The sequence below is a fragment of the Salvia splendens genome, chromosome 8 (genome assembly GCF_004379255.2).
Source record: "Salvia splendens isolate huo1 chromosome 8, SspV2, whole genome shotgun sequence".
Taxonomy (NCBI): domain Eukaryota; kingdom Viridiplantae; phylum Streptophyta; class Magnoliopsida; order Lamiales; family Lamiaceae; genus Salvia; species Salvia splendens.
This window is the reverse complement of record NC_056039.1, coordinates 25,511,141-25,525,104: the sequence shown is the minus strand read 5'-3', so window position 1 is coordinate 25,525,104 and position 13,964 is coordinate 25,511,141. Positions and strand designations below refer to the sequence as shown.

General features: G+C 35.6%; 1 long non-coding RNA gene across 1 annotated transcript; it reads right to left on the bottom strand.

The window, feature by feature from the left end:
* Positions 1 to 12,071: 12,071 nt before the first annotated feature.
* LOC121745559 lies at positions 12,072 to 13,964 on the bottom strand. The gene is made up of 2 exons (XR_006038851.1): positions 12,860 to 13,964; positions 12,072 to 12,704 (listed from the first exon to the last, which is right to left on the bottom strand). It is a non-coding gene; the product is annotated as an uncharacterized LOC121745559 (long non-coding RNA).

Genomic DNA, 13,964 nt, shown 5'->3' with positions numbered 1-13,964 from the left:
CAATGTGGAGTAGTAGATGTTGGAATTTTAGTGTATTAGCACTCTTAGGGTGTTAGCACTTTAATTCTTGGGAATTAATTCGGTTGATTCAGTTGAATTTTCCTATTCTAATCTGATTTTGGTGGCAACAGTTTTGGCAGTTTGAGACAGTAACTGTTTTGGATTAGTTTGATTAGTTAACTGCTTTGGCTGTTGGTTTTTTGGTTAAATACATGACAGAAATGAGTAACAATCATCTAAGAACTTAGTATTATCCGATCATTGATTTTGATACACTCAAAATACTTGATCTGAAAGTGTTCTACACGATTCTAAGTTATCCAAGTCATTCTAATAGGATTTCCTAATTCTATTTAACCAAAATATTCCCTTACAAAGATCAAGTATTTTAGAAGATGACTGGACATGATTCTGTTAGAGATATGACTGCAAAATTCACAAAATTGGAGAAGTTTGAAGGAGTGGAATTTCGAAGATGGAGAAAGAAGATGCACTTCTTGCTTACCACCCTGAAGGTTGTTCATGTTCTCACCACCACAATGCCTGAACTTGCAGAGGAGGAATCTCTGGAACAGACAAGAAGAAGGCAAAAATGGGAAAATGATGACTATGTGTGCAGAGGGCACATCCTTAATGGTATGACAGATTCTCTTTTCGATATTTATCAAAATGTTGAATCATCCAAAGAACTTTGGGAGTCTCTAGAGTCTAAATATATGGCAGAGGATGCCTCTAGCAAGAAATTCCTTGTTAGTAATTTCAATAATTATAAGATGCTAGACTCTAGACTAGTAATGGAACAATACAATGAATTGCTAAGGATTCTTGGACAATTTCAACAACACCAGATGCATATGGATGAATCCATATCAGTTTCTAGTGTCATTGATAAATTGCCCCCCTCTTGGAAAGACTTCAAACACACTCTAAAGCATCAAAATGAAGAACTTTCCTTGGTGCAACTTGGTTCTCATCTCCGGATAGAAGAGTCTTTAAGGATTCAGGAGATGGAAAAGAACAAGGAAAAGGGTGTTGCTGGTTCATCGTCTGTCAACATGATAGAAGATGGAAAGAAGTTTAAAGGGAAAAGGAAGATGAATCAAGGAGAATCTTCTGATAATAAGAAACAAAAGTATGTTTGCTGGAAATGTGGAAAACCAGGCCATTTTAAGAAAGATTGTAGGTCTGGAAAGAAGGGATTCAAGACTGGAACAAGTACCAGTGGTTCCAATTCTGGACCTGGTGGATCTAAGGATCTCAATGTACCTCAAGGTATGAACATACTTAATCCTAACATTTCTATTCAGAATTATGTTTCTGAAACACCAAGTTCATTCTATGTACAGGATGATGAACTCACTTGGTGGGTGGATTCTGGGGCAACAAACCATGTATGCAAGGATAAAAGATGGTTTACACCTTTGCAGATGATCTCTGATGGATCAGTGATCAGGATGGGGAATAGCTCTAGTGAATCAGTAGAAGGAATAGGAAATGTTAGACTTGTTTTTACTTCTGGAAAACAATTGTTGCTATTAGATGTATTGTATGTTCCCACTATTAGAAAGAATCTAATGAGTGGTACTGTAATAAATAACCTAGGCTACAAACAAGTAATTGAAGCAAATAAATACTCCCTCCGTCCCCGAATAAGAGTCGCTAATTTCCTTTTTGGGCCGTCCCCCATTAAGAGTCACTCTTTATTTTTACCATAAATGGTAGTAGGTTCCACATTCCACTAACTCACTCCACTCACATTTTATTATAAAACCAATATAAAAAAAGTGGGTCCCACATTCCACTAACTTTTTCAACCAACTTTTCTTTACATTTCTTAAAACTCGTGCCCGGTCAAACAACGACTCCTATTAGGGGACGGAGGGAGTATGTTTTATCTAAACATGGTGTGTTTGTTGGTTTTGGTTATTTATGTAATGGAATGTTAAGATTAAACATTGAATCACCTTTTGAGGATAAATCTGTTTATGTGATCACCACTAATGAACAATCAACTTCAAATCTGTGGCATGAGAGGTTAGGACATGTTCATTATAAAAGACGTATTGAAATGTCTAAAAGTAGTCTAATCCCTGCCTTTAATGTTAGCAAAGATAAATGTAAAACATGTATGTTAACAAAGATAACAAGGCAACCATTTAGTGATGTTGTGAGAGAATCAAAACTGCTTGAATTGATTCACAGTGACCTTTGTGACTTTCATTCAACCCCATCAATTGGAAATAGAAAGTATGTCATTACTTTTATTGATGACTCAACTAGATTTTGTTATATATATTTGCTGAATTCTAAGGATGAAGCCTTAGAGAAATTCAAAGTGTACAAAACAGAAGTTGAGGTACAAAAGGGTGAATGTATAAAAGTCTTTAGGTCAGATAGGGGAGGTGAGTATTATGATCCTCATTACTTTGAATCAGTGGGAATAATCCACCAAACTACTGCCCCTTATACACCACAGCAGAATGGGATTTCAGAAAGAAAGAATAGAGTTTTGAAAGAAATGGTTAACTCTATGCTCTCATATTCTGGACTAAATGAGGGATTTTGGGGAGAAGCTATATTAACTGCTTGTTATCTCTTGAATAGAGTCCCAAATAAGAAAAGTAAAACATCACCCTATGAGTTGTGGTTTGGAAAACCTCCAAACTTAAACTATCTTAAGGTGTGGGGCTGTAGAGCAGTGGTAAGACTCAATGATCCTAAACGAAGGATATTGGGTGAAAAAGGAATTGACTGCATTTTTATTGGATATGCAAATCATTCCAAGGCTTATAGGTTTTATGTTCTAGAACCTAATAAGTCTGTTTCTGTGAACTCTGTAATAGAGTCAAGGGATGCAATCTTTGATGAGAATAGATTCACATCTATCTCAAGGCCTAAGGATTTGTTTTCAAATTCTGAAAACAGATTGGTAATCTCTGAACAACAATCAGAGGAACCTTCAACTCAACATTGGGTTAGAAGGAGTGTTAGGCCAAGGAATCAAAGTAACTTGGATGAAGGATTTCAAATCCATCTCATTGAAGGATCAAGGGATGAGCTGCAATCCCAATACCCCTATTGTTTTATTATTGAAGAGGATCCTAAGACTTTCAAAGAAGCCATGTCATCTAGGGATGTCTCATTTTGGAAAGAGGCTATAGATGATGAAATGGATTCTATACTCCAAAATAACACTTGGGCATTAACTGATTTACCCCCTGGCTGCAAACCATTGGGGTGTAGATGGATCTTTAAAAGAAAGATGAAAGTTGATGGATCCATAGACAAGTTCAAAGCTAGGCTTGTCATTCAAGGATTTAGACAAAAAGAGGGCATAGACTATTTTGATACCTATGCACCTGTGGCTAGAATATCCACTATCAGATTGCTAGTGGCTATGGCTTCTATTCATAAACTTCTCATTCACCAAATGGATGTCAAGACAGCCTTCTTGAATGGTGATTTGGATGAGGAAATTTATATGAAGCAGCCTGAGGGATACACCTTACCAGGAAATGAACACAAGGTGTGCAAGTTGATTAAGTCATTATATGGTTTGAAACAAGCACCCAAGCAATGGCATCAAAAGTTTGATGACATTATTTTATCAAATGGTTTTCTTCTAAATCAGGCTGATAAGTGTGTTTATTCAAAGCTTGACAAATCTGGTAAAGGAGTCATTATTTGTCTTTATGTGGATGATATGCTTATATTTGGTACTAGCCAAGACCAAATAGATAAAACAAAGGAGTTCTTATCATCTAAGTTTTCTATGAAAGACTTAGGTGAGGCTGAAGTCATATTGGGGATTAGGATCAAAAGAGAAGCACCTAACATGATTTCTATTACACAATCTCATTACATTGAGAAAGTATTGAAGAAGTTCAATTATGGAAATTGTACTTCTGTAAGTACTCCCATAGATCCTAATGTAAAACTCTTGCCTAATAAAGGGAAGGCAGTTTCCCAATTGGAATACTCTAAAGCAATTGGATGTCTGATGTATGCTATGATCAGCACTAGGCCTGATATAGCATTTGCTGTTGGAAGGTTGAGCAGGTTTACTCATAATCCAAGCATACATCACTGGCAGGCAGTGAGGAGGCTATTCAAGTACCTCAAGGGAACCATGAACTATGGTTTGTGTTATTCTGATTTTCCTTCAGTTTTGGAAGGATATTCGGATGCAAGTTGGATAACCAATCTAGAGGATCATTCCTCTACTAGTGGTTGGATTTACTTGCTGGGAGGTGGAGCCATCTCATGGGCTTCAAAGAAACAGACTTGTATCACAAATTCTACAATGGAATCAGAATTTGTGGCACTTGCTGCAGCTGGAAAGGAGACAGAATGGCTTAGGAATTTGATATATGAAATTCCTTTATGGCCTAAGCCTATATCACCTATCTCAATAAGATGTGACAGTGCTGCAACTTTGGCTAAAGTGTATAGCCAAGTTTAATATGGGAAGTCTAGACATTTAGGTGTCAGACATAGCATGGTTAGGGATCTGATCACTCATGGGGTCATTTCAGTTGAATTTGTTGGGACACAACAAAATCTGGCAGACCATCTAACCAAAGGCTTGGCAAAAGATTTAGTTATCAAATCTGCTAAAAGGGTGGGGCTCAAGTCTATCTAATCTTATCTGTTTGGGATACCCAATTCCCTTCTAACTTGATGTTAGATGTGGAATTCAATGTGGAAAGCCTAAACATGTGAGATTGACACATGTTCAAACCATCCGAGGTATGTGTATTACTCTGTCAGTTTAAAAGAGGTTGAAGCTTTGCTTCTTAATGGCTTTTTTGACAAATTGTTTTGGCAGGACAAGATGAAAAGCTACCTATATAAACATGGAATCCAAGTTGTTTCAATAAAGCTCTGGACTTAGTTTTATAAATGTTTATTGAAAGATATGGACACTAGACTTGTTATTAAGGTGTCAGGTTTAGATTGATTAGTTGGAAAGTTATGTGTATTTTAAGACTGATATTCAAAGAAATTGTAAGAGTTCAAGTCTTAGACCACTCTTATAATTCGAATATTTGTACTTTACTATACTAAAATGGAAATTCAATCCTTGAGATATTTTCATTTATGCATAATTTTGTTTTCTGTTTTGTTTATTTGATCAAGCTTATATATACACTAAAATAGGGGAGGAATGTTGGAATTTTAGTGTATTAGCACTCTTAGTGTGTTAGCACTTTAATTCTTGGGAATTAATTCGGTTGATTCAGTTGAATTTTCCTATTCTAATCTGATTTTGGTGGCAATAGTTTTGGCAGTTTGAGACAGTTAGTAACTGTTTTGGATCAGTTTGATTAGTTAACTGCTTTGGCGGTTTAGTGGTAACTGCTTTGGCTATTGGTTTTTTGGTTAAATACATGACAGAAATGAGTAACAATCATCTAAGAACTTAGTATTATCCGATCATTGATTTTGATACACTCAAAATACTTGATCTGAAAGTGTTCTACACGATTCTAAGTTATCCAAGTCATTCTAATAGGATTTCCTAATTCTATTTAACCAAAATATTCCCCAACAGTAGAACGAGTCCAACCTTCATTTATGCCCCAAGCTATATATGGATGAGTTTAAGGGTGGGGTTTTTGGCCCAAGTAGTTAGGATGAAGCAGCTCTTTGACAGTTAAGTTTCTTGTTTAGTCGAAGAGTTGTTTTATCTTGGTGAATAGAGGTAATGGGTGAAAAGCTGGTTTTTATTTCAAAAGCAAACATAGAATCTTGATTCCTTAGACTTGTCTTAGAAAATATTTTGTCTCTTGGTGGGATAAGGCCTGAATTGTAGTTAGTATTCCCTTCGTATGCGAATAGGAGTCTCATTTCTTTTCAATACGGATTTTTAAGAAATGTTGAGAAAAGTGGGGGAAAGAAAGATAGTGGAATATGGACCCCACTTGTATATATTAATTTTAAATGATATGTGAGTGGAATGGATTGGTGGAATGTAGGATCTTTTACCATTTATAGAAATGATGAACCGGGATTCCTATTCGCGGACGGACCAAAATGGCTAATCGGGACTCCTATTCGCGAACAGAGGGAGTACTTGTTAACAGCAGTGTCGTTAGGAGTGTGGGATGCACCGGGGCGAAGAGGTGCGCGCCGCATATTGCTTACTTAAGAGCATCTCCAATGTCGGAGTCAAAATCGCGACGCCGATTTTTCGCCGACGCCGGTTCTGACGCCGAACCATTGGAACCGGCGTCGGCGAAATCGGCGACAAAATCGGCGTGGCCATGCCGATTCGCGCGATGACGCCGGTTCCGACGCCGATCCTCACGGCGCCATTGTGGGTTCCGGATCGGCGTCAAACCGGCGTCAGATTTTATTTATTTTTTTTTCTTTTGAAAACACTATATATACGCGCTTTGAACGTCATTTTCATTCGCACCACTTGTTTTAACGAGTACTCTCTCTCTACCTTACTTTCTGTACAAGATCAATTTAAGAAATGAGTAATGCCGGTCCAAGCCACGGCGTCGCCACCGCCAACGTACGAGGTGGGGTACCTCACGATGAAGAAGCCCTCCTCCAAGCACATGCCGACATGCGTCAGACGGAGGCTCATATTCGACTCCAAAAGGATTTAGTTGAAGAGTTGTGGGCGCGGATGATTGCAAGGTGTTAGTTTTTATGTAAATTTATGTAATTTTTTAAATGTATTTTTTTTAAATTAATGTACTTTTTAAGTTTTAATATTATTATTCGAATTTTCCGTATTTGTCTCGTAAATTAAATTCCGTATGTTGATACGAGTGTAAGTTAAATTATATAATTGTTATTAGTGATGTGGATAGGTAGTGTGAAGGCTATGTGAGGGCTATTTGATGTTCAGTTGATGTGGCAGGAGAATTGTAGTGCTGATGATGTGGCAGTGTGAAGGCTATGTGAGGGCTATTTGACGTTCAGTCTTACTGGAGATGCTCTAAACAAGTCCTTATTTAATCAGCTTAGACACCTTAAATAGGAAATACTAATATTTATGGTCTTCAACAACTACACCTTGATAGTATATGATCTGACACGCTTCAAAATCATATTTTGCAATTTTTTAAGTATTTATAAATATCGAAGAGAATTAGTTGAAGTAGTTAAAGAGCCAGCTGCGTAGTTTACTTCCATGTGCATATATATGGTTGATAGGAACAACACATCATTTTTGCTGTTTCAAATATATCTTCAGATAACAATGAAAGCTCAAGGATTATGTCTATTTGTGGCTCAAATTTTCGAACCCTAGCTACAAGTGACATTAAAATTTAGATGCAAAACCACAAGATATTTGTATTGAAACTAAAGAGGGTTTAACTTCATTAAGGGATGTTGGTGCTTAAACACATGAATTTGGATCAAATTTTGATTTTGCACACAAATTGTCAAAAATACATGAGTCTGGACATTGTTGTGATATCTTTGCAATTAGAATATTTGCCTAAATTAAAGCTAACATAGTGTTTGCGTAGCACTACACCAACCAATCAAAACGAAGTCGCTTAACTTTTGAAAAATAGGTTAAAATCTACCCCCCACAATACCCTCTCCCTCTCGCACCCATATACCTAGTTTTTTTTTTCTGCATGTGCAACCCAGATTTCTTTATATGAAATCTTATACTGGTTGTACACTCTCCGTCCCATATAAACAAGGATACATTCCTTTTCCATCCGCTCCATAAAAGTAGCTCATTTCTATCTATGGAAAGTTCTCTCTACCTCATTACCTATATATATATATATATATATATATATATAGTCGTGATCATATGATAACCCCTAAATATCGTAATAACCCTATAACCAAATCTGGACCACACATATTTCTAATCATGCGGTTGAGATTCAAACTTAGATTTACTTCATAAAAAAAAGTGCGAGGGTAAAACTGTCATTTCTCTCATTTAATTTCTGAATTTTGCCAAATATCACGTAAAATGATAAAATGATAAAATGATAGGTTTATTGCATAGAATGATAGTTTTGAGATTCAAACTTAGATTTACTTCATAAAAAAAGCGCGGGGTAAAACTGTCATTTCCCTCATTTAATTTCTAAATTTCGCCAAATATCACGTAAAATGATAAAATGATAGGTTTATTGCATAGAATGATAGTTTTGCCGGATAGAATGATACTCTGAGTTGATAAAATGATACTTTTGACTGACTGATAAAATGATAGGTTTATTGCATAGAATGATAGTTTTGCCGGATAGAATGATACTCTGAGTTGATAAAATGATACTTTTGACTGACTGATAAAATGATAAAATGATAGGTTTATTGCATAGAATGATAGTTTTGCCGGATAGAATGATACTCTGAGTTGATAAAATGATACTTTTGACTGACTGATAAAATGATAGGTGTATTGCATAGAATGATAGTTTTGCCAGATAGAATGATACTCTGAGTTGATAAAATGATACTTTTGACTGACTGATAAAATGATAGGTTTATTGCATAGAATGATAGTTTTGCCGGATAGAATGATACTCTGAGTCGATAAAATGATACTTTTGACTGACTGATAAAATGATAGGTTGATTGCATAGAATGATAGTTTTGTCGGATAGAATGATACTCTGAGTTGATAAAATGATACTTTAACGTGACAAAATGACATAAAACTGATAAAATGATAGTTTTGCCGGATAGAATGATACTTTCACCCGATAGAATGATAGTTTTGCCGGATAGAATGATACTCTGAGTCGATAAAATGATACTTTTGACTGACTCATAAAATGATAAAATGATAGGTTTATTGCATAGAATGATAGTTTTGCCGGATAGAATGATACTCTGAGTTGATAAAATGATACTTTAACGTGACAAAATGACATAAAACTAAAAAAATGATAGTTTTGCCGGATAGAATGATACTTTCACCCGATAGAATGATAGTTTTGCCAGATAGAATGATACTCTGAGTTGATAAAATGATACTTTTGACTGACTGATAAAATGATACAATGATAAAATGATAGGTTTATTGCATAGAATGATAGTTTTGCCGGATAGAATGATACTCTGAGTTGATAAAATGATACTTTAACGTGACAAAATGACATAAAACTGATAAAATGATAGCTTTGCCGGATAGAATGATACTTTCACCTGATAGAATGATAGTTTTGCCGGGTAGAATGATACTTTTAGCCGATAGAATGATAGGTATTTTTGGTGTATAAAATGACATTTTTGTTTAATAAAATGATACTTTTACCTGATAAAATGATAATCTAAGCGGATAAAATGACAATTAGCTTATAAAAATGATAGTTTAGCTGAAGAAATTGCATATAAGCTGATAAAATGATACTTTAACGTGACAAAATGACATAAAACTGATAAAATGATAGTTTTGGCGGGTAGAATGATACTTTTAGCCGATAGAATGATAGGTATTTTTGGTGTATAAAATGACATTTTTGTTTAATAAAATGATAATCTAAGCGGATAAAATGACAGTAACCTTATATAAATGATACTCTGAGTTGATAAAATGATACGTTTAATGCTTTGTGATAAAATGATAGGTTTATTTCATAGAATGATACTCTGAGTTGATAAAATGATACTTTTGACTGACTGATAAAATGATATATGTTAGGTTTATTGCATAGAATGATAGTTTTACCAGATAGAATGATACTCTGAGTTGATAAAATGATACTTTTGACTGACTGATAAAATGAGCGAAATTCAGAAATTAAATGAGCGAAATTTGGATACGTAAATTTTATCATGAGCGAAATGACATATTTACCCCGCGCTTTTTTATGAAGTAAATCTAAGTTTGAATCTAGACCACGTGATTTTAAAAATGTGTGGTCCAGATTTAGTTATAGGGTTATTACGGAAATTGGGGTTATCATTATAATGCACCCCTATATATATATATATTTCAATTTATTTAAAACTTATACCATTACGGTACACCATTAAACACTAATAAAATATGGGTCTCACTATCCACTAATACTTCTCCCTCCGTCCCCAAAGAATATGCATGTTGGGTACGGCACGGATTTTAATGCAAAATTGGTAAAGTAACAGAGAGATAGAGAGAAAAAGTAAAAGTATTGTTAGTGGGAATGGGTCCCACCACATTAGAAAAAAAAAGTTTCCAAAATTGAAAGTGCATATTCTTGTGGGACAAACTAAAAACGAAAGAGCTTATATTCTTGTGGGACGGATAGAGTATTTTATTTATCAATTGTGCATTAATTCACGTGTTGTCCCAAATGTCCTATTTTTATGAGACGGATGGAGTAAGGTTTTCTTTCTCTCAATTTTCTTTTTCGGTGGAAAACCATCAATCCCTCTCATGATCGCATCGTTATTTATTACCATGTCGCCGCTGGAGGACAATCTGTTGAGGATATATTGAAGATCACCGTTCGAGAATGTGATATGATGATTTCGGAGAATTCTTGAATTAATTCCATGAAATTAATTCTTGGTAGGAAACATATCAAATAAAAGGATCCAAAGCATGATGCTATGGAAATACTTTTTATTTTTTATCATATTTTTGTAGATGAGGCTCTGCTACTTCGTCACTCATTCTATTAGATTAACACTTGAATCAATTACCCTTACTCAAGAGTTTGAATATTGCATAGCCAATAAATTGTCAGAATTTTAAATCTATGAGAGAGAAAATATCACAATTTGAGAAATTGCAGAGAAATAGCAAACTGCCTTAGGAATTCAGTTCTCATTCCCCTGTAAAATCAAATTCTATCTTCTATTGGAGATGGAATTATTCAATTTGTTTTATTTGTATATTTATCTAACAAATCTAGTACTATAAATCTAACACACACCTATTACTATTCATGCAATACACACGTATTGTTCATCTAATACATATATATATTGTTGTATGATTCTCCTCCACATTTAGTTGTTATGTTGTGAGCTTGACTAGGATCTAACGAGATTTGGATTAGCCTCATCCTAAGACTTCTATTTAATTAAATTAATATTCTCTCTCTCACATAAGATGATCTCACTTTTCTTTATTGTTTGTCTCAATCAAGATGACCCATTACTAAAATTGGAAACATCCTTATCTCTACTTTATTCCCTCTCTCTTACTTTCATCTCTCCACTTAACACACAAAATAAAGATACATAAAATCTTGTGCCGCCCAAGGAAGGAGTCATCTTCCTTGGGACGGAGGAGGGAGTAGACCATTTTAATTTGGATTGGTCTCATATATGCTCCTTTTTAATTTAATTCATCTCTTATATTTAAGATATTCTATATCCATTAATTATTTGAAGTTTGTTGACCAACTTAATATAATTAACTTCTTTTTCCAAAGAGTGTTAAAAAGTTCATATGACATTCATATTGTACATTAATTAATCCCAACTAGTTAGGTATTTGTATAATAAAACCTTGACAGAACATCTCATAGGGAAAATATGAACTTCTGTGAATAGAAACACTTTTCTCGGGAATCACCTGTTCTTCACTGCATGACTTTCATAAATCGACCATAACTCTCTCCATCGAATTCCAATTGAGGCGTGTAAGGTACTCACGTGAAGCTATTTTGAAGACGAAGACATTGGTAGTCTTTGGAAAGTGCTTGGACGTCATCTTGAGAGGACAATGATTGATCGAATTCAGCTGCAGTTGAAATTCTTGATGCACGGCTTCCATGATCGTATCATCCTCCCCTTCTCGGAAAGGATTTGTCCTCAAATCCAAGCCTTCTCTTTTCCTCGCATCCTCAAGTGGCCCTCGAGCTTTTTTGGATTCTTGGCGTGTCTTCTCTCTCATTCTTGGACCCTAGTCAATCCATGGCTCACGTTGAAGGAGAAATTCTTGACGTATAATGTTTATGTGGAATGTTGAGCTACTGAATAGATTATGTTTCTGTCGAATGTTAAGCTACTGAATAGATTATTAAGGTCAGGGACTCATTTGCAAATAGTTTTAAAAAATTTCAGTAGATTTTACCATATATATTGATCAAACCACCGGTAAAAAAAACATATAACAAAATACCAACACAACACACCAATAACTCCTACAAAATCCAACAATACAATAAAGGTAAATGTTCCAACACAATACTCGACAAGTATTCCAATACAATCACATAATACAGTTTACACATGCACTATCCTGGTGTATATTTATTTGGCTTCTTTCCCTTATTCACACATTTAGACCTTCTAATTGGTATAGTGGGGCGGTCCACGTGTGCACTATCCTTTGTAGCATCAACATTTTCATTTCCATCATCTACTTCAGCATCAGCTGGAGGGAGGCATCATATGAACAGATAGATCTGGTGCTAGTTGATTCTGCATTTCTGAATTATTATGATCATGGATATCCATGTCGTCATCCCAATTCCTATTTTCTTCAGCTGCGTCATGTAATGACTCTGGTATGTCTTGGTCGTGGATATCCATGTTGTCATCTCAATTCTTATTTTCTTCATCTGTGTCATGTGATGACTTTGGCATGTCCTAGGACATCATGAAATGACGTAAAATTACCATGTCTGTCAGTTTGGACACCTTTCTGACCACAACCACGGGCTATTGGACCGAAACCCCGGGACATATCCATATATGTACGTTGTGTAGCAGGCAAGACTATATGCCCACTCTTGCCGCATTCAACAAGGCAATTATGAACAAACTTCCTAATATCATGTAATAATGTTAAGGAGTTATTCTCGTCCACATCACACGTCAAGTGATACACACGTCCCATTATCTCAAATTGTCACAAAAAATGTGCATAGTTAACGATATAAATAAATACAACGATAAAATAATTATGTAAAATTATACTTACAGTTATCGTTGATGATGATGCACCAGTGTTCATCACCACATTTGGGCGACTGCCCGACCGAGTGATGTATGTAATGTTATCTTGTTATACCACTTCTTGTACGCCCGTGTTCTGTCCACCAGCTCCTAATCACTTCCGGGAGGTTCCAAGTAGTTGGTAGACATAGTGTCCAACCTTCTCTCCCCATTGTTGAATATAATTCATATTCTCTAATTGTCAATTCTTCTTAGATATCGCTCAACGGTTTGTATTGAAATGAGAATCATTGAATCCACAATCATGCATTTCTGGAATGAAAGGAGTCCCAGCAAATTGTCACACAACACGCTCAGGCTCATGTGCCTCGACAATAGCACCACACACCATATATGTCACATATCTCCAAATGTTGTCCATGCTGTTACAGATGTCGAGCAATTAGTGCCTAGAGTACGTGTCACGACCGCCCTTTCTAGGGTTGATAAATGCGGGTGGTTGCGACTAATATGACTTTAAGAAAGGGAAATATTCTAGGGTTTCAATAAAGAGTTGACCAAAATATTTAATATTCAAATAACAGAGGAAAAATCAGAGTAATGTCTTAGCAATTAAATCCAAGGTCAATAGATATCATAATTAATAATCCAAGAGTAAATGAGGTTCAAAGCAAAATTGTGAAAAATAGTATCATCTCAGCGGAAGCGTTCAAGAGAAATAGTGGTGTCATGTATGAAGACACGACGGCACTCGGAATTCAAATAATAACCAGCATGACTTCAATTTAAGCTCAACACCACCCAGCTCGTCGCCGTTCAACCTGCGCATAAGAAAAACACATGCAGGGCTGAGTACTATAAATACTCAGTGGACTTATGCCGAAAACACAGTTATCAAAATATTATATTTATCATGTCATTTTCAAGTAACCATCGGGGTTTTAGCTTTAGAAAGGCCCGAGGCACCAAAATATTTCATCGTTCAAAACTCGCGGCAGGGCAGCCATTTTCCCATAGACGTCTACCATATCTACTCATACATGACTTGGAATGTGGCCACAAACCAAGTCACTAGACCGGCCAACCCGTACGCTGGCACACGGTCTACCATAGGTGTACACTAATCCAAG